Source organism: Macrosteles quadrilineatus, unplaced genomic scaffold, assembly GCF_028750875.1.
Source record: "Macrosteles quadrilineatus isolate MER2022 unplaced genomic scaffold, UCM_ALF_1.0 Scaffold_5__1_contigs__length_97177068, whole genome shotgun sequence".
Taxonomy (NCBI): domain Eukaryota; kingdom Metazoa; phylum Arthropoda; class Insecta; order Hemiptera; family Cicadellidae; genus Macrosteles; species Macrosteles quadrilineatus.
This window is the reverse complement of record NW_026542598.1, coordinates 59171997-59193801: the sequence shown is the minus strand read 5'-3', so window position 1 is coordinate 59193801 and position 21805 is coordinate 59171997. Positions and strand designations below refer to the sequence as shown.

The window sequence follows — 21805 nt, the reverse complement described above, 5'->3', positions numbered from 1 at the left end:
AGAATTCGGTCTTAATGAGACTATGCGTCATTCGAACGATGACATTAGTGTCGAAGCATGGGTACAAGGCCAAAAGGGTGAAAATGACTGTGTTTTGTTATATAAACCACAAGGGGTTGATGAAACTGCCACATTCGCCAAGAATGATTTCGCTCTTGCAATAATGACTGAGGAACAAGGAGAACTTTTGAAAAAGTTTGGTTCAGACTGTATTTGTATAGACAGTACTCACGGTTTGGGCGCTTATGATTTTGAAGTGGTAACCGTTATGGTAATTGACAATATGAGACAAGGATTTCCGTGTGCATTTTTTATCACAAACAGAACAGATAAATCTGCTGTGAGTGAATTTCTTTCAGCAATCCGAGAGAAAGTTGGAATGATAAATCCTAATGCGTTGATGTCAGACATGGCTGAATCATTTTATAACGCGTGGAAAGAAGTAATGGGCCCAGTTGATAACAGACTTTATTGTACATGGCATGTCGACCGTGCATGGCAAAAGAATCTGTCAAAGATAAAAGATTGTGATAAAAGACAAGCAGTATACAAGAAGTTAAGAGTTCTGCTGGAAGAAACAGATCCGAATGCATTCTTGGCAATGCTGGGACCAGTTATTGACGAACTTCGCAGCGACCAAGCCACCGAAGAATATGGTGATTACTTCAAGGAACATTACGGGTCAAACTACCATTCATGGGCATACTGTTTTCGAGTAAATGTAGGAATTAACACTAACATGCATCTGGAAAGTATGCATAAAACAATAAAGCATTTTATATTGGAAGGAAAAACTGTCAATCCACTTGATAAAGCGATAAGTGCAATCATGCAACTCATTAGGCAGAAACTCTTTGACAGATTACTAATAATTGAAAAGGGAAAACTAACTTCAAAAATAAAAATTCTCAGAAACCGTCACAAAAGTTCTTTGTCCATGAACCCAGACTTAATTGTTAAGTCCGAAACTTTAGAAAATTCGTGGAACGTTGCGTCATCAAATTCTGCAGAAATGTACACGATTTGTCAGATAAAAGAAGAATGTCCATGTAGCATTATTTGCAAGCAGTGTACAGCATGCATACACAAGTTCACATGCACATGCATTGATGCATGCATTAAATCTAACATGTGTAAACATGTGCACCTACTATGTCGGAAATTGATGTCGGAAGATCAAGCCCTTAATGAAGATCAAGATCAAACACTTAACCAAGATCAAGTCAAAAGTTTGGAAGAAAGAAAATCAATATTGGCAGAAGTCTCAACTAAAACTGTTCTGCCCACAAGAGTGAGACCTACTGACAAACTTCTACTAAGGCAACGTGTTGAGTCAATTTTAAATAAAATTGACAACCCGGAGAGTTTAAAAGTAGCTGATCAATGCCTGAAAAACCTAGATGCAAAGTTGACATCGATAAAACAAAGGAATATTGCCTTAAAAGTAAGAACCAAGACCAAAAAGATAAAAATCGAGCCTCAAAGGCGTTTTTTTTTCAACCAAAAACAAAAAGAAAAAAGGGTTGAAAGCAACTTCCCGACCTACACGAGAAGAATCTCAGCACATTGCTTTAACAGCATTGTTGCTCAGTACAGGGGTCGAACCTTCAACTCCATGAGTTGCTTAACCAGGTAGGCTAAGATCAATATTAAGACTAGTTTATTTAATCCATAACTTTAAACAGTAATAATACATTATTGTATTAACTGTAGTCTTATTATTAATAATACATTTTTCCCCCAATTTTTATTTAATTTATATAAATGTCATCATATTTACTTATCATTTAATTTAAAACAGATCGTAAATAAAACCAATAAAACTTTGTAAAAGAAATATATTTAATAATTTTTAATCATTAGGTAATAATCAACCATCAATTATAAATTAAATTAAATAGTAACAGCTGACACATTCTTATTTTCTAAGTTAAAGTTCTTGTACTTCAAATTTTTTTACTTGCCTTGAATTTTCATAATTTGAGTATCTACTTAAACAGAATTGAATAAGCATGAGTATTTACTTGTACTTCTAAAAAGCCTTTCCAAGAAAGTATATACCCTCAGAAACCTATAAATTTGGTGTGAATAACCACCAGCAAATACTTGCCTAAAGAGTAAATACTTGTTTTTCAACTAGTTATCAGTAACCCATGCTTGTTTAAGTTAACTTGTTGATAAATGCATGTAACACATTCAGTATGGTGTAATACACTTATTTAAATTATGTATGACACTAGTGATTTCCGCAAAATAATGCTTGGGTTGAAGATGGAACCTTTGTGGTATTCCTTCGTTATGTTCAAGCTATTTGTTAATGAAAATCCATCCACAAGTCTCAATAATGCAAAACCTTCACATTTTACATGTTTAAATGAAGGCCTTAGACCTTCAATAATATATATATTTATCATATATAGCCTATAATATATATATATAGGTACTTGTACTGTATAATGTTTACTTTAAAATGGAGTACATACTTGCAAGTATACCCTCATATCCGATAGATCAGTATACCACCTCATTTAGGAAGTAGTACCAGGGGACCAAGCTTTGCTCGGGGAAAATCATTAGTTTACTCTGAAAACAGTTTAGTATTGCAGATACATTAATCCAGTCCCAAACTCCACACTGCTTACCTTTACTACTTCCTTCACCACTCCCTACGTTGTGGACCTGTTTGCCCTCATTTTAGATTTGCAGATCTATAAATGCCACAGACAGTTCCCACACTCTGCACTGCTAGCCTTACTACTTCCTTCACCATTTCCTACGTTATGGACCTGTTTTCCTCCCTTCTCATAGCATTTTAGGATTGTAGATACCCTAATCTAATCCCCATTAACAGTTCCCACACTCCAGACTGCTCGCCTTTACTACTCCCTTCACCACTTCCTACGTTGCAGACCTGTTTCCCTCCCTTCCCATAGCATTTTAGGATTGCAGATACCTTAATCTAATCGTCATAAACAGTTCCCACACTCCACACTGCTAGCCTTTACTACAATCATAGATAAAAAAAGTCCTCCTACAATGTATCCAGTAATCTTCAGTATCATCTTTGCTCAATAGTAACAAAAACTGATGTTTTTCCTTTTGTACTGTATTTTGTAATTGCTAGTATACTGTGGATAGACTACTAACAAGTCTTTTGTTTACTTTTTCCTTGTTATTCAATTCAACTAACATGGTTACTTAGCAACCCATAAGACTTTCAGTTTCATTTTTCTACGTAATTAGAATTTTGTTGGCAGTTCTAACTGCAATAAACTCGTTTTTAGACCAAAAATAAACTATTTACAACATTTGAAGACAATCGTCGGAGCCGTTTTCGAGATCTTGGTGCAAGCATACATACATACAAGCAAACATTGCTCGTATTAGAGTATAGGATTTACTTGCAAGTAAAGAGTCGCTTTTATTCACAAGAGATTACCTGAACGATGAATACTTGCAAGTATTTACTCGCAAGTAAATACTTGCTGTACTTGTATTCACTCGGCCCAGTGGTATGCTAGTGAAATCTTTTACTGAAATAAAAGTTTTTGAACTTGAACACACACACTGACATCCCAGATATTTTCACAGAGAACCTACAAACATAAACGTAGACCCATGTTGAGTAACTTGTGACACTGACAAACAAACAAAATAAACAAGTAGGCCTATAGAAAATTCACAATAAGATATTTCTCATTTAAAATAGCCTAATTTTTATGTTCATTTTGTTGTTACAGTTTCCAAGATGAAGAAAATGTTGTAAATAGATGTAAATATTATTTGTGTGTATTAGTGTGTAATATAATATGTGTTAAATTGTCGCTTTTGAAGAAGAATTTATTTTGAAGACGAAGACCAGGAATTTTAACACGAGGTATGTTACTAGTTTTAAAATGTTCACAGCTGAAAATAGGCCTACCTGTAAGCTATAATTTAGAATGACATGGAATTAAACTTTTTCTTTCTATACTTTTGTTATTTTAAACAGTGTAAACAACAAGTAATAATAGTTAGGATTTTTATGTAATTCATCTTTATTTGGACTTATATAGCTATTTGTAATTTTTAATAATTATTCTAGAAATAATTTTCAATTAACATATTTAGACTTATATTTAACATTTAACGGCTACTGTACTTTGTTCCCGCGTAATTTAAAACAAGCTCGGTGATGACAGAAGCAGAAACCCGCGGTCAGATGTTTAGTTCGGATTTCAATTCCGCTGTCCCGTTTCTAGACAGACGAAAAAAAGGCGGTGACGGTCTGACGGCAAGGTCTCGTAGCACAGCTCAGTGTTGTAGTGGCTCCCGCGCGAGTCAGACGCAAGTGTTGGCGGTTAGTGCGCGTACAACGTGCTGAGTCGTTGTTTGTGCTGTTTTGTGTACGGCGTTATTTTGTTTGTTGTTTGTGTGCTCATTCCGGCAATTTGGGTATTTATCTTGGTTTTATTTTTTAAAAGTTACTTTTACTGGGGTTTGTTGGTCAGTTGTTTTTGGTAGGTTGTTTGTTTATGTTTTTTGTATAACTTGTTTTTTCAGTTGATAGTTTCTATAGGTTTTGCTATACACTACACACCTTGATAGTAAATATACAGGATATACATTCTATATTCCATTATTGTGTGGCTATGATGTATTTGAATAGCATCTATAGTGTATACACTTCATTGCGTAGACGACAGAAAATGCTAAATGTTACCAATTAGGAGATATAAGTAGTTTAAAATACGTCATAACATTGGATTATTTATAATGAAATGTCTGGTAGTTGATTGTTCAATAATACCATAACAAATTTAAAACGCAATTGTTAGCGTTCAAAACTCAAAACAGGTTATATTGTTGATAAAAATGAACTTCCATTTCACAACGTCAATATGAAGGAAGCAAATCAGGAATGCAATCAATAAGTTATTGTTCTCGTACTTTAATTACTGGTTCGCTAATACTTGTTCACTTTAGAACTGCTCATAGTACTGTATGACAATTTATAGACATGAATGCTACGTGAATCAGCCTTGGTATTATTACAGTATAACATGATATTGTCTAGAAAATTATATTTATGCATATCCAATAAAAAATCTCATAACAAAACATTAATAATTATTATATTAAGTACAGTATACATACATTTATTGGAATTTATTGTGTGTGTGAATTAGTGAACATGGTACTTAATGGAATCCTAACTAATACTCGCTCGTAGAACCCAGTATGCCTACAATGATATCCCGCAACCAACGAAAATTGAAACGCATTATTTTCACCGCATACTATTATATTCGTCTTTGTTTGTTGGACAGCTATTATATAGAATTACAAGGAGTTTTGGAATGTCTAAATTATTGTTTTGAACTCTGCGAGACTCGTCTTTCCGGGATATAAAATGCAAGAATCCTGGTGCAACTCGCATGCTGAGCCCACGCAAGGGCGTGTCCCATGCTAATGTAGTTGTTTACACCACCGCCGCGCCGGTCCGGATAACCGAGTGTCCGATCTAGCGGGGTTGTCGACCATCTCGGTGTGTGAAGGGCTGATTGCTTGCCAGTTTCTTGGTTGACGTGTTCGGATTGTAAATTATGAAGATGAAGTAGTATGTTCAGCGCCTCATCTAATGTTACACACGTTTTGGGGATTATACTACGTCTTCAGGATTTCCGAAGTCTAAACAAATTTCGAACTCATCGGTGCCCGTTTAACTTAAATAAAAATTAAATAGGTGTCCCAGAAATATAAAGACTGTTTGAACGCCCAATAGAAAAAAACATCGTGAAAACCTTAAAAACAAAAAATTGATGTGATATTTTTAAATCTACCTCAAATGTTTTATTGTAAACTAGCAACAGAGCCCGTTGTGGTTAAATACAACGGTCTATAGTAAAATAATGGTTGTGAAATCCATACACCACTTTACTCACTAATATTAATGGTAGAGATTATGGTCGGTTGGATGTAGATACTAAACTACTACAAATGCACGTAAAATAAGTTTTGATAGTGATGAACTTACCGTACTAATTTTACTTCATGAATTAAATAGTAGTCATTGAATTAAATGTGGATTCGGTTTAATGCTAATTATGAACCCATTGTATTTAATGGGCATTCTATACTGTATTATAATTCGATTACATATTCATTTCAAAAAAAATTTAATACACAATTTATTGACTATTCGCATATGATTGATTACTATTAAAAAGTATTAAAGTACGGTATTTTATTGACTTCAATTAATTTTAATTGTTCATTATTTTTATTCTTCTGTAGGTAACAAATAGTGTATGATTAAACATATAATAATAATATTTAACAATAATAATTAACAATAATAATATACTATATAGAATAACAATCATATTTTATCATCAATTCCCTCATATACAGAATATTATGAGTGTACCAATTTTAAGTTGGTTGTATTTTTAGCTGTTGTGATAACACTTATCAGTATTCTGCAATATATCTGTAACCGTTGTAAAGGATATGAATTAAACTGTTTACACTTCGCTGTCGAATCTGAAATTTTCTCACTGGCCTTGCGATAAGATATGAAGCCAGTAAAATTAAATGGAGTGATAATGTGTAGACTCTAGACAGCCTAACGTAATTGTAAGTTTTCTTATCATAAAGGTTACACTAAACTTGATGGATATTGTACTTAAATTTTGTAATATAGACTTTATATTTTTATCGTAAACCGACCGTAGACGGGTCGTCGATATCAAATCAAATCAAATCAAAATGTCTTTATTTCGTAAAAGTAATCATTTTTACATTTTTACAAAATACAGTATCAGATTACCATAAGAATATAGAGTACTTGAACTAAACGAAATGAATCCCACATGGGAGAACCCGTGCGTGGGAGTGAGTCATTCTGTACTTTAATATGAAAGAGAAAAAAAAAAAATTATACATAATAAGAAACAAAACAAAATACTTCTATCCACTGGCATGATTCCAAAGCGTTGTTCAAATTTAGGGGCTTCACAGCTATTATTCGTTCTGGATCTTTAATAATGCTGCAAATTAAAAAAAAAAAATATCTTTCCTGATAATCTGCTTACTACAGTTTCCAGTTAATTTATTTCTTAACCATAGAGAGTTTTAAAATTTAAGGAAAATCCCTCTATACCACCTAATATACTTAACATTAATCACAAAGTTTAGGATTAACGCTTCAAATAATACACAAATGGTTTCCTTCCGTCCAAATGTTCTATATCTCTCACCGAGAATTATACGATGATTACGTATACTGATGTTTAAAAACAATCAAGTTGCCTATTGTCAAGTTTATTTAGCTTATCTCAATAATCCCCAGACAGTTCCTATTATCATGAGTGTGTCACATTTTGATAAGTTAATGTGCCAACGTTTTGATTACATTGCTTCCGCGTTTAACTGCCTGAAAAACTGGATGGTTTTGTAGTTTTTAGTCATCCCATTTAATTAGCCATATCACGAATGGTAACTGTAACCACTTACTATTACTAGTACCTTGCTAGTTTATACGGGCATTTAGTTTATTTCCCACTTTGTAGGCCAGTGGCTAAGATGGTTTATAAAAGTACAAATACAGTAGTTTCGTAGTACGTGATATGCATTTACGCAAACACCAAACTACGACCCATTTATAAACGTTTTTAATCTCAATTACAAAGATATAAATTCATTTGTTTACAAATCACACGGTAATGCATGCTGAAATAGTATAAAGTGACTTCGGTTCTGAAATTTTGGTTTATCTTTATTAAGATTACTTTTTTTGGTTTGTTATAATGACCCGATTAGAATTAAACTTATTGGCTGATGTTCATACAATGACACTTGGATATAATAGTTTGATTCCTGTTATGAGATAAGTCGCATTTTTTACTCTCGAGTCCAATTCTGACCGGCGATCCGACTCCATCACGGTTCCATAAATGTCAGATAATCGTAAGTCGATGGCATTTTGGTATTGATTAACGTTTGATAAAACAAAATAGATTCACATAACACCCTCAACGCCTGGACCTACACCAAGGCGAGTAGACACCGTTGTCAATGAAGACGTGTACAGCCTCATTATGATGCTACCTGCGTCCAGCAGAGGATGTATGATCAGTCATAGACTTGGAATGGTGTCATCAGTAACACCTAAAGCTAGGCGCCCACCGGGCAACTCAGCGGGTGACGCGGCGCGGCGCGGCGCGGCGCGACGCCGTGGAAAAAAGTTGCCACGTATCCGTGCCATGTTATCTTATGGACTGACGCCCACCTAGCAACCCAGCGGGTGGCGCAACGCGGCGCGGAAAAAAAACTTCTTCTCGAATCCGGCAGTGAGAATTCGGTGGAGAATTTCTTCCTCTCGTGTTGCCGCGCCTCCGTTGAGTTGCCTGGTGGGCGCGGGGTAGAGGCACGGAAACGGCGTCTGCCCCTCGTCTGCCGCTCATTCGGGTGTTTTCGGAAAGTATCGTGAGCCCTCCGGGAGTGTTCGGGTCCGAATCGAAGTGCACTGTGCATCCCCTCCAAAAGAATAATTCTCAGCGCTGCCCCGCGCTTCCGCTAGAGTTGCTTGGTGGGCGCGAACCCTGGAGAAGCGGACGGAAGTTTTTCTCCGCGTCGCGCCGTGCCGCGCCGCGCCGCGTCACCCGCTGAGTTGCCCGGTGGGCGCCTAGCTTAACACCTGTGGTGGCGCAATTCCGTATGCGGCGCGATGGAAATGAACCATCCATAGGGCCGACCGAGGCCGAACTGTAATTTAGTCTTTACTGGCGTTGTCACAGTTGTGAATTGTAATTCAATGTTGGGCGCTCTAGGGGTTCTGGTAATATTGGAAAGAGTCAATAATGGTGATAGTGTTGGAGTCTGTCTTTCATACGCACGCGTTCTCAACTTAAAACTTGCCTTACGTGAAATTTCTGCCCAAAATTTATCTCTTAACTGATTCAAGACTGGATCGAAGTAGTCTGAGGATTTATGACCATTTTTAGATTTTAATGTTTCTCGGAACTTGTATATAGGCAATTTTCTTTGATTTCGGCCATTTAGATAGTGTATTAGATAAATTTTACGGGTCCACCACAGTTTTAGTTTTTCATTATTGTTAAACTTTGATGCATTAAATGAAAAATGTACTCCACGATTTGAATCGTTGCAATTAATTTGACTATTTCATCAAACAAAAATTATTATTATATATTATTCGTCACAGCTTCAACGGATTAACCAGCTAACTCAAGAAACTCTTGACGTCTGCCTGTTAAAGAGGCCTGTTCTTTTAATCATGAACGCGGAAGACAAGAGGGAAATGAAAAAGACAGGCTACGATATGGGAATGGAGTAAAGGCAATGTGCTTGTGTATAGAACTTTTTGTTTTAAGATCAAATTCATACTAATGGATCAGGCTTTTCATTAGAATTATTAAACACATTCTTTGCTATGGTGCCAGTGAAACTTTCTTAAACATAAATGGAAAAAACACATTATGGTGCTCAAATCCTGATTGTAAATACACATGTTGAGTGTTATTTTTAGAACTTGCAAAATCCTATGAATGAATTAGTTTAGCCGTCGACCTCTGGAGTGTTTGCTGTAGAAGGCTTTGCTGTACAATAGCGCAGGCTAGGCCTGTACGATGACACAACTCGGCCCACGGTCTACCTACACACACGTCGGGACTACCATACTGACTGGGACTGTGCGCTGGAATCTGGAATGTGCTGCTCGTATGTGAATGTTGTGCAATCATTCAGTCCATGTCGGGCGAAGAAAAGAATTATCATGGTTGTCGAAGTTGACGTGGATATGTTAAAAAACACACTAAATGTACATTTCCCGAAGACAAAGATCCGTAGTCGTGAAATAGGATGATTATCGAAGTGATCGCTGAAGAAGAGATACAATCATGTAGCAGAAATCCATTGGTGATTGACACTATTAGAATCCGGCCTCCTAAACTATACCCATAAATAGCCAAGGCGAATCCATTGAAGGTGAAAATATTACTCTATTGTGCCCTTCAAATTGTATTACAATTATTTGCAATAACATGTACGTATATGCAGCAAACAAACAGTACTCCGTTGTAAATGATTGTTGTCAACTCACTCAATCGGGCTGGGTACTATATGTTGTTTCATTCACTCTGTGGTGACTAGCGACATTGTCTGTCTACTCATTTAATCAGAGTGGTGCGATCTAATATCGGTATGTAAAGCATATTCCTGTGACTTATTGGTAATAGCTGTCCAAACCAAGCTCTATTTTTGTTAGTTAAAGTCGATCAGTTTTTATAGAAGGCAGATCAGCTACCTATCACAGGTAGCTCACATCACAGGTAGTGTTCAGTAGCTCACGCCAAACGTTGAATAACCACTGTGGTTCTAGAATCGACGAAAGTGCATAATTTAATTTACACACAATTAAGAGGGGCTCATCCACAAACTACGGTCGATTCTTCAAAATAGTGATAACAGTGAACACCCAAAACCATAATGATGTTAACGAAAAGTATAGTAAATTGTCTGTACCTGGTACACCCCCTTACTAACCGGGAAGTGACTGTCCACTGTTCTTGAGGACAAGATTGTGTGATTCGCGTGTTCATCTATAAACAGTATATCACGGCTCGCACCCTGTATTTCACATCACGACTAAACGACATAAGTTATTACACCCGCGTGGCCTTGGCGTGCTGAGTGCATTCAGCTGAGTGCGACCGCGGCGAGGTTGCTGAGGAAAATACTCCATATATAATGCTGAAATGTTAACGTATGCTAATCGCCTTATCGTTTATATCCACTGTCTTGTCAGTTGAATTTAAATGTGAATTAAATTAAAATAACACCGCTTGTATGAAGATAAGCCAAGACATTTGTGTACGTTGTTGAGGACGTTATGGGAATTCATTGCTTAGAAGGATAGTCATTTGGAGTTCAAATGATGTTAATATACACTGTTTGGTAAGTAAAATAATCTGTTTTAAGAGTTCAGTTACATTAAAGTGCTGCTTCAGAATAGCCTTATATTACCGATTTTGCAATTCTGTTGTAAAAAAGATGTTTTAAAGAGCGAACGAAAAACAGATTCCGCTGACACTATTCAGAGTTTTCTTATGTGTGATTAGGTAACTCATATTATTTCTTGCCGACTATACTTTGATAATCAAGAGTGAGAGTTATTAGTAGACACAAGAGTTATTGAACAAAAGCGACATGAGAGTTATCATCGAACTGTGCATCAGCATTATCGCACAGTAAAGCATGAGAGTTATTGAACGAAATCAGAAATGAGTGTCTTCAAATATTAATCAGACAAAAGAGTTGGTGTTAAAACGAGCATGAATATTGATTTCAACAGATGGAGTGGATTGCTGTTTTACCAAGATACTGTAAAATATCTAATTGCTATAAAACAAATTTCAATGGCTCTCCTTGAAAGTAACGTGGATCTCAGATAAGATATGAGATTATTCTCGTAAGACAAACAAAGTTCCGCCAAGAAGTGCAGCGATTGAAGAAAACGTTGAGCCTGTTTTCTCTACAGGACAATGGAAATCCATGTAAACAATCAATGTTTGGTTGGGTGAGGGACCTGCGTATGGGAGTTCGTTCACACTTCTGTAAAGTATACAGATTATAAAGGGATGCATACAGGTTGAAAAGGGTGTTAGAATTTTCAAGGTCACGAATACAATGGGAGTTGCGATAAGTCACACACACACTTAAGTATCAGATAATGTGGAGGTGATTATTCTTTGTCATCTCGTCTTTGTAGCGTATTGTACAAGAATGATCGGGCTCCTTTTCTTTAAAAATAATAATATTCTGTATTTATTCTATTTACACAAATTAGTTTCACGGAAAGGTTGGTAGCATTGAAGTAAATTTGAAAGCTATCGACATCAGGGGGTGTAATAAAACAAAGTGTGGAAAATGTATGTCATGACATTTTTTATTTATTTAAAAAATGTCAAAGTGATTCCTATACTACATTTCATCACCGTAACTGTTTTTCAATCCTCACGTAGTTTTTATTTTTATAGAATCGCTTCTCGTCCTGTGAAGTAAAATTACAATTTCTCAATCATTCTCAATACTTAAATTATTTGGTGGTAACGTAACAAACAACAATACAAATAAACAAGTGGAGTATTTTTTGTCGTTCAAACAAGACTTGAGCCACTGACCAACGTTCCAAACAAGCTTCGCCAAACAAAGAATCTCACTTGGCGCTCGTTGCAGTTTTTTACTCTATGCACAAACAATACTCGGAACGTCGGTCTGTGATCTCCTCAGACACAGAGTAATGAGAGCCAGAGGTCGACAGATTGTCACGCAGTTTTCAGTTCGCGTTTCAAGGACCAACAATCACGCTGGCTGTAAATAACGTTATGCCTCGACCGCTATGATTTAATTGCGCTCTTTGTTCTCCGCGGGATAACAGGATGCTTCCTTGTTGGTTTAGGTAGTAAATAACGTGGCGTGCTGGTGCTGGGCGTTGGTGTGGATAGTTAATGAGTGACGTGCTAATCGCGCGACGATGGTAAAGTGACAGTTTATGTCCTTGGCTGATCCTCGTGGTAGTTCTCTCTGACTATAAGACTGATGAGTAGCTCCAGACTTAGCAGAATAAACAGGCTACAAGTCTAGGATATGGATGATACCATTGACTATACACCTCTATAAGTAGAGGTGTATAGTCAATGATGATACCAATTTGGAAAAAGATCTACTGAAGGGAATTATTTAAAAAAAAAATGTAAGTTACCACGTTATTTTCTTCCTAACGTTACACCGCCCGAATTTTAATTACTTCCATTTCGATATTCATGGATATTCCATAGATGAATGGAATTTTATGTGAATATGTAGGTACTGTTTATTCATTGCTATAAACTATAACTTCTATGACCTCAACTTCAACGTAATTAAACAATGCAATGTTGTTTAAGTCTATTTGATTGTTTTAATTTTCAAATAATTGAACAAAACATAGGCTACATATCAATCATCGTCTTGATCGCCAAAATATATCGGTTCATTGTGAAACAGTGCACAGTTGGTCTGGCAATGGTTCAAATTAAACCACTACTCGGTACACCGTTGTCTATTCTATTTTGTTGCATCTCCTTCGGTTAACTCTTGGCCTGATGGAAGGCAGGACTGCACATAGAGATGTCACTCAAGCGCATCCACTGCTGCAGAAGGACGCGGAACTGTCACTGGACCGTGGCAGACTGCAGACTGCAGGTGCACGTGGCCTGCTGCATTATGCAGACCGATACTCGACCTGCTGCCGTGGAGCATTGACCGACAGGGTGCATTCATGGTGAATTAATCCAACTGCACTTTTTTCACAACCTTTCGGTTGTCAAATCAATATTTATTGATGGCCAATTTTGAAATAGCTTGGATATTTAGGTTTGAATTTTCTCCTCTACATTTTCTTTAGAACTATCCCTTAAGTGTCTTCCGCACTAAATGGTATAGGCGTACACAATAACAAAAAAGTTAGGTGTATTGTTTTACTGTTCACACATTATTACTCCTGCATTGACCATTATTTTTATTGGAGCGTCGTTTCCTCTATTTTATGTTCGGTGAAAAAACAGTGATCACATAAGACCATTGGTCGCATGTGATCGCTGGAAAAAGCTGAAAGCTATTAATTTAAAGGCGATTGTGTGGCCCTTTCAAATAGGTCAATGCCTTATAAATTTACTGGTGTATTTGACGATATTTATTGCACTAGTGTAAACTAAACATAACACCCTTCAAGCCAAGACATCCTGTACCATTGTAGCTACACATTACACCATTGACTAGCAATTAAAACCTTTGTTTGCATTCCAAATATAGTTGGAATTTACAGATTTGTTATTGAAACATTTTATTTTCGTTTACGTTAACTAAAACATTCTCAACCCACTTAGTTACCCCTTTTCTGTGTTTACTGTGGAGTCTTGTGGTTGATTCATGTTTGTAGCGACGCAGGGTCCACGAGTATGACTCGCTGTTGTTGATGTCAGCCGTGTTGTGCCCATGTTATCACCAGCCACATGTTGTTATCAGTGTGAGAGGACGCTGTCGCCCACATCCTCGTTATCAGCAGTTATCACCTCGTCCTGTCTTGCCGCCGCAAACACCGCTTCCGTTATGTAAATCTGCAAACTTTCAGCCTGTTCCTTAAAAGATTCAAAATTAAATCGTCCGTATAATGTGAAAGACACAATCTTGGTAACCTCCCAGGAATGTATTGTAAGGTATAAATAGTACAGTAGTTGCAAATTGTTTGATAGTTTATTTAACCACTATTTAAAATCATCATTCTTGCCTTTTATAACGAGGCTGCACAGCATGATGACTGTTGTTAAAATTATCGATCGAGTGACTCAGATTTTAAGGGATAATTAAGAAGTAGTAACTGACATATGATAAGTAATGAAGGAGGAGCACTCGCTTCTGGACGTTTTGGAGTTTTTATGTTTTAATTTACCCTTTGTAATTGTCGTTTTACACGATTCAAAGTATTTAAGCTAAACATAAAGTAATAAAATACAGTCATGAAGTTGCAAGCAATACTCAATCACAATACATTTTCATATTTAAAGTGGTCTAATGACGAGAGGGGGTTCAGATGTGAGTTTGTACATTTTGATGTTTTAGACACTTATTTTGTACCGACTTTCATCCCTTTCCCCAAGGGTTCGCTCCAGGTTAGAAACACCACTATCCACTTTTTCGCTGTTTCTGCGTTTACTGTTTATCTTGATAGTGGTCTAATTATAAACAGGGACCGTGGAGCGTGGAGCGTGGTGTGTGTGTGGCCGACACAAATAGCCACGGCTGGAGTGTGTCTGTGATCTGACGTGACGAGCTAATCACAGATCACAGCCTCTGATCTCGCTGATGGCTCATCGAATATCTCCAGTCCGAGACGAAGCAGGTTTACACGACAGCACGGAATGTTTGGGCTAGAAATGCTTTACGGCGTGTTTCAAGGGTTGGGAGGTTTGTGCAAATCTGTTGGGATCGTAGCGATCGATCGTAAAATAGTATTCATTTATATCGCCTCAGACTTCAAAGGGGAGTATGCACGCAATGAATTGCACTACTGTACTAATCTGTGGCAACTGTACTAATCTGTGGCAAGTTAATACGTTTTGTCGCACATGGAACATTCGGTTCTTGCACAATTTAGGCCTGCCATACACGTTCCGTCCCGGCCTCAAGGTCTGGCCTTGAGGCCGGAACTGCACAGTTTGGCCGGAGTCGTGCCCTCTCCACACACGCTCAGTCCGGAACTGCACAGTTTGGAGTTTTTGAGACGATTTTATTTTTTTCAACTCTTTTCTAAACGCACTTCTTATTATTTTTTTTTTAACCACAGTGTCTTTCGTGGCTTTTGGGTCCGCCTTCTTCACAAAATCCAATTATTCTTGATAGGCTGCTTCCCTCATTTCCCTGTTGTGGAATTCTTTGTTTTTTATTTTCCAGATGCATTCGTGACCTCGGTATTTCTCTATGAATTCGAGTGTAAAGTCTCTTGACCAGGTAGACATGATTAATGTGAAGTACTTATCGAAATCATTACACAAAACTACAACGCCAAAATGCGAAAACTAAATTATACCAACAAAACAACAAACAACACAACTCCGATTATGCTTTCACCAGTAGTTGACTGACGATGAAAAAAGGATGCGAATGCGATAATGCTTAAAATGTATATGGGGAGGGGGGAAGCAGCACTGTCTTGGACTGCGGGATTCGCCATACACGTTCAAATCGGCCTCAAGGCCGGGCCTGGACGGACGTGTTTCACATCCGGCCGTCCGGCCAACGATCTGCCTGAAGGAATCGACATACACGTTCAGTTTTTCCTTCAGTCCAGGACTGTACAGTCCGGGACTGAAGGAAAACCGGAACGTGTATGGTAGGCCTACAATGCGTGTAATGCACTACTATCAGATACTGGATTACCACGATCGTATGTTGAGTTCCTCTAAAGTAATCGCGTATCCTTAGGTAGTTCGAATGCCTTATTGCTGTGCTCGTTAACATGAGATAACTTATATCAGTAACCCGTGCTTACTCCACGCACTTGTTAGATCTCCTCCTTCGTTTACGCTCGTTTAGAGAAGCTACGTAAATATAGGCCTACCACTGAAAATAAAAATTTAGTTTACTCTTAAGTAAATAAGCAAAGTCTTACACCCGTAGTGGTTGAATTTATGCAAAATTAGAACAACTTGTTGAACAAAAACATTCGGTCAAACGGTCTTCAGTTGACACGTTTCGTGTCTAGTTTAAACGTCGAAAATAGTTTATAGGCTTACATAAAAATGTACTCCTAGTAATAGTATATTACGTTACTAGTCCTGAAAATAAGTGTTTACCGGACGAGTGTGGTCGTTCCCGTGCGAGACGAAGTCGAGTACGGGATTACCATACGAGTCCGGTACACACGTTTTGGACGAGTGACGTACGATAGTTTACGCCATACTACTAAATCTGTACAAATCCTTATATATTTCCACCAACTAAAGGACTAAAAATCACTAGTCATTGAGAGGTTATGTTTTTGTTTATAACCACTCATTGCCACCTAAATACTAAATACTGTACAATCAGCTGATTGGTGTCCGGTAAAACTCATTGCAGCACAGTAGTACGCAATGAAACCCCATTTGAATAAGCTGGCGGCAAACAGCTGTTTTCTGGACTAAATACTTGCGTGGGAAGTTCGTCAAAATAATGTAGTGTGGCGTAAAAGTGATTTCGTTGATAATTTGTTAGTGAAATACGATACAACTCTGCGGGGACAAACCATCCTGCAACGGTGACGTCATGGTTTTTACATATTGCGGAAAATACTTGATTCCCTCGTTGGGTTGTGATGGTGATATATCCCAGCGTGCTCATAAACAGGTTTGTGTTCTTTGGCTGATTTACCTTTGGTAGTTATCCTGTTGTGGGTATTTACGTTAATGAGTATGCCAGTGGCATTTCGTACGAAAAATTACAAACGCTTTTAGGGAAATTGGTACCTTCAATAATGTATAGATATGTAGTGGATTGAACTCGTCAACCACGAAATGCTTCTTGCATTATCATACCGTAACACGTACACTCGAAAGTTTACCCTACATCTTAGTACCATTAGTCTATAAATAATACACAATTCAGAATATAGGAGTTTCTTGATAAAACTCCCTAAATGGCTTAATTTCTGTAGAACGTGGTGATAAATATAAGGTGATTGCTATCTGATCGTTATAAGTTAGAAGACACCAATTTACAAGCTATCCGCAGTTGTATTTAAAGACGGCCTTACCGAAGACAAATGAGCCTATCCCGGTAGACAATGATCTGTGAAGAGAGAGAAGTATAGAAGGCGAAGACAAGACAAGGGCAAAGCACAAAGATAGCGTAGCCACCCCCGGAGTGATGAATGGGGTTAGTCACCCCGGCTGTGTCTAGACAACATCGTTAGCTGTCTGGACAATTAGACATGTTGGAGTAAACAATACGATTGTGGTGGTAAACACTTGTTTTGAAGTGTGTCAGGTGTAGCTAGAATTGACTTGTGCAATTATTTGTTGGACAGTGATGATTTATACCATTGACAAAATCTCATAGCCTATTTTTTCACTAAATACGCAATTAGTAATTGTAATTAATGCTCTTAATGGTTTCAGTAATAAAATATAACACGGCAGACATTCTTGCTAATCATTGTTGCATAGTAGGGATGTGTATTAACATGTTAAATACCAGCTTGGGTAGTCTTTTCTGCACGGTGCACTTGACAATGTTGGCTGCACTGTATTGGGGTTTCAGTTGCTCGAAAACACAAATTATCGTTTTGCTTTGATTAGTAGGCTACTGAATTTGAGTGACATGTGAATTTTGAATAAATGTGTGTAATAAAATTTATCTATAAATGTGTAACAAAGGGCGTTTAAGAGCTTATCTTAAACTTTGTTAACCTATCTCTAATTTTTGCTTCATACGACGCTCTCGAAAACGAAATACAGTATTACTTTATGGTTCTTCTCATTGCGTAATTTGTCTACAGCCATTATAGAGTGTAGAGTATGGACTGAGTGTATTCACTGGGGGTTATTTATAATTTATAATAATCTATTCCGTTATGATCGCCTTATTTAGACCAAGGTTGTTAATTATAGCTTTCAATACATAAACGTAATAATACACCTTGTGCGGATCCTTATCGCCGTTACCCGCTGTTAATTATAAACTGCAAGCTGTCGATTTAATTCAATTGATTTGCTATTTTATAACCTTGTCTTGCTGGACACTGTTTGTGCCGCAAGTGACGTATTCGGCCACCTTTATCAAACTATTACGTTGTGTTAGCTGTGTTTGAAAACTTTGTGCACCAGGTAGGACCATCGATCTCTTACTAACGATGGTTGGGTAGAATAGGACTTCCCCGAGTTCTACTGAGGTTATTTTATTTACTCATGTCTCTTACCACGCTAAGTTATACGTAAGCTTGTGTAGAATCATCACTGTTTTAAATTTGTCGCCTCCTTGACGTTGTTGAATTGAGCCATTGAAAAAGTGCAAATAATTTATTCCTGTCTCATACGCAAATCTTTTAACAAAGTTAATGTAATAGGACAACTCACTGTTAGTCATAGCTTTTTTATGTCTATTGTCAACTATCTCATCAGTAAAAACTTATAGATAAAATAGAACTGTACACTCGCCGAGCGGTTCATTTAACAATGTTCTATTTCAGTCATGAAATTGGTTACTTGTGGTCCCTTACAGATGGGGTATCTACTTGCAGCATCCCTAAGTCAATGGTACAACTTTTCATCTGAATATATGTACATAATGTACCATAACACGAGAAGGCATGATAATCATCCTTTGTGTCTATTTGAATAAAAGGAAAGAATAAATGTTCCAGGTAAATAGACACTATGTGCCAGTGTTTCGCTATTTAACTTGCACTAAAACATATAATTTGTAAATTACTCAATTTATACAGTAATGACAATATCTGAATTAGATGCTGGTGCTAGGTAATCAACAACCTATACGATGTTAACTTTTTTGATTGGCTAGAGTTTCAAATGAATACGTACAACATTCTGTGTTACATGATCAGTGAACACCCACTTGTATAATTGGTGTAGTCTGCAGTCTGCTGTTTGGTATGTTGTAGTCTGTGATTCATCAGTGAGTGTTGTACAGTAGGTGGTCTCAATATGGAAGGTCTTCCCAAGGACCACTGACACCTCTGCCTAACGAACTTAGACTTGCATCGACATTGCAAATCGAATCCCAATACCGACCCTTGAAAGTGAGTTATTATCTGATAGTGAAGCCAAGGGCTTTGTTTTTATGTATTTATGAGCTCGTGTCATTTGCTTCGCATTCAAATGAGGAAGGAAATAGCAGTTTGTAAAGTTTAAATCGAAAAGACTTGGATGACTTTACCATTTTTGGTCAGGAGTTAATTGAATCATGACCCTCGAAAGAGAGTAATGTTCTACTCGATAGTGTTGTTGCCAAGGGCTTTGTTTTTATGTTTATGAGCTCGGATTTGCATTGCATACAAATAAGGCAAGAAACGGACTTGTAAAAATTGAAGTTGGAACAGATTCAAGGAGAAAGAAGAAAAAGTTGATTTTGTAAGCCAAGGAAGTTTTGTTTATTTAAATTATTTTATTACGTGGTAAATGATTAATTTGTTTATAGGACAGGCTATGTTTCACGAGTCTGCATTTGCATCACAAACAGATAAAGCGGGAAATACGAGTTTTAGAAATAGCAATGGAAAGACGTAAAGATGATTTTCCATATGAAAATCATGGAATTATGGAAAATTATTATAATTTGTTTTTATGATTCGCTAATTCATTCCATATATTTGAAAGTAAGTTTTGTCCTACCCGATAGTGCTCTTTGTTTTTTATGTTTTATGAACTCGAAAATTCACATTGCGTACAAACTGAAATTCGAATCTTAAAAATCTAAATTGGAACAAATTAAAGGAGAAAGAAGAAAAAAGTCGTGTTTGCAATTCAAGGATTGTAGGTTTTGCTTGTTCTGAAATTACCAATTAATTTGTCTGCAGGATGTCTTTGTGATTCACTTTTGTATGTCAATTGCCTGTCAGTTGTCTCTCGTTAATTGGTGCAATGTCAATGTCAAAGCGGCTGTGTGGCAATTATGTGCTGTCTGGTACAACTGTATTGCATGCTCATGTACACTGCATTATTGTCAATATCCCAATGTATTGTACAGTACAGTTATGATTTGCTTGCCGTACACTAGAGGCTTCGATAACGTTTTGTTTCTTTTGTGCTCCGTAGAAATATGTTTTTTTCTTTTATGGTGAATTCTGGAGGTTGGTAAACTATAACAATGATTACCTCATATGATTTAGTTGTTTGAGTAGTCGGATTTATGGTGGTCACACAACGTCACTTATTATTATATTTTAAAGTATTGGTACTGATTTACTTTAACACTTTTCCTTTCCTTGTTGAAAAGGGCTAATTTAAAACTGTCTTCTTCCATTAATGTTGAGAGAAATATTTAAGCTTTCCATTGGTAATCACAATCCAAAACCATTTGCGTCTTTGAACTAGTATTTTTTAACCCTTTAAACCCGATTTCCAGACTCTGATGTCGAACTTTGTGTTCGATAACGTTTAGTCGCGAGGAATGCCGATCAGCCAGTTTTCGATGAGTCGGCTGTCACACATATCATGCTTTTTATATCACACGAAATGATAATGAGAACAACTTTTCTGAATAATCACGATATTTCGATGGAGATATGCCTCGCCATTTCTCGAATAAATCTTTCGGGTTGTAAAAAGTGACAACTAGTCGATGAAGAAACTTCCATTTTGTCGTAACTTTTTTAGTAGAAAATATTTGTTTTACGCCGAACTAGGATTGATTGTTTATGTTTAAATTTGGTAAAAAATAATCCATAAAGATAAATTATGAAAGTGAAATTTTTGTTTCTATAATAGTTCGTGCAAACTTGTTTATATTTCTTTATTTATATAAACCCATCTTCGTAAGTTTATAATAAAGTATTAAACCCCCATTAATGACTTGTCTTCGTGGAAAACGTACATGGCAACTCAAATTTTACATGAGTACCAGAAATCATAATACATAATCCGAAACCAATGGCGATCCCTAGTAGAAAACGTATTAACTAATGTAAATTTGAACGATCACCCATATGAAACTGAGCCACCAGTTTGCCCTGCATTAAAATCTACAAGGAAATATAAATAGTTTGTATGTAAACCCGGTAAAACTCACAATAGGGTTTCCCGAGTTTTCGCGCCGTCTGGTCCAGAGAAAGAGCAGTTTCTGGAGATGATCCAAGGTACGAAGGCCGCGTCCTTGGGTGGCTGTATAAGGAGCTTCCCCCCATTACTGGGTACTTCGGTCGACAGTCGCCACGCCACGCCGCGGGTATAAACATAAACATAATCACCGGTCATACGCGTACATCACCCCGCATCACACGCACTACTAGCTACACAGCTAATGAATATTGAATAATGAATAATAAACTTCATCGTTATGTAGCAGGCTCAACGATCACGGTCTTATGTGATCGTTGAGCCTGCTGGAGGTAGACGGAGAAACGTGGTTAGGTGTGACTATGAACGTCAATTAAGTCTCATTTCCTATAGATGCTTAAAATAACTTCACTTTGAATCATTATGGTTACCGGTTTGACCGTGAAAAAAGCCTATGGATTTTTTATTATTTAATAATGTACCGGTACGCA

At 37.0% G+C, this 21805-nt stretch overlaps 1 protein-coding gene across 9 annotated transcripts in view; it reads left to right on the top strand.

Annotated features, from left to right (window-relative positions):
• The window catches only part of LOC128994684 (focal adhesion kinase 1-like), a 101184-nt gene that overhangs the window by 37159 nt on the left and 42220 nt on the right, over window positions 1-21805 (top strand). For 6 of the 9 annotated variants that reach the window (XM_054419405.1, XM_054419399.1, XM_054419407.1 and 3 more), the window contains exon 1: window positions 4318-4434. The exons of the other annotated variants lie outside the window; for them this stretch is intronic. The gene's annotated coding sequence lies outside the window, so the exon portion shown is untranslated. Of the gene's footprint in view, window positions 1-4317; window positions 4435-21805 lie in introns of those variants that run through there. 9 annotated transcript variants of the gene reach the window in all.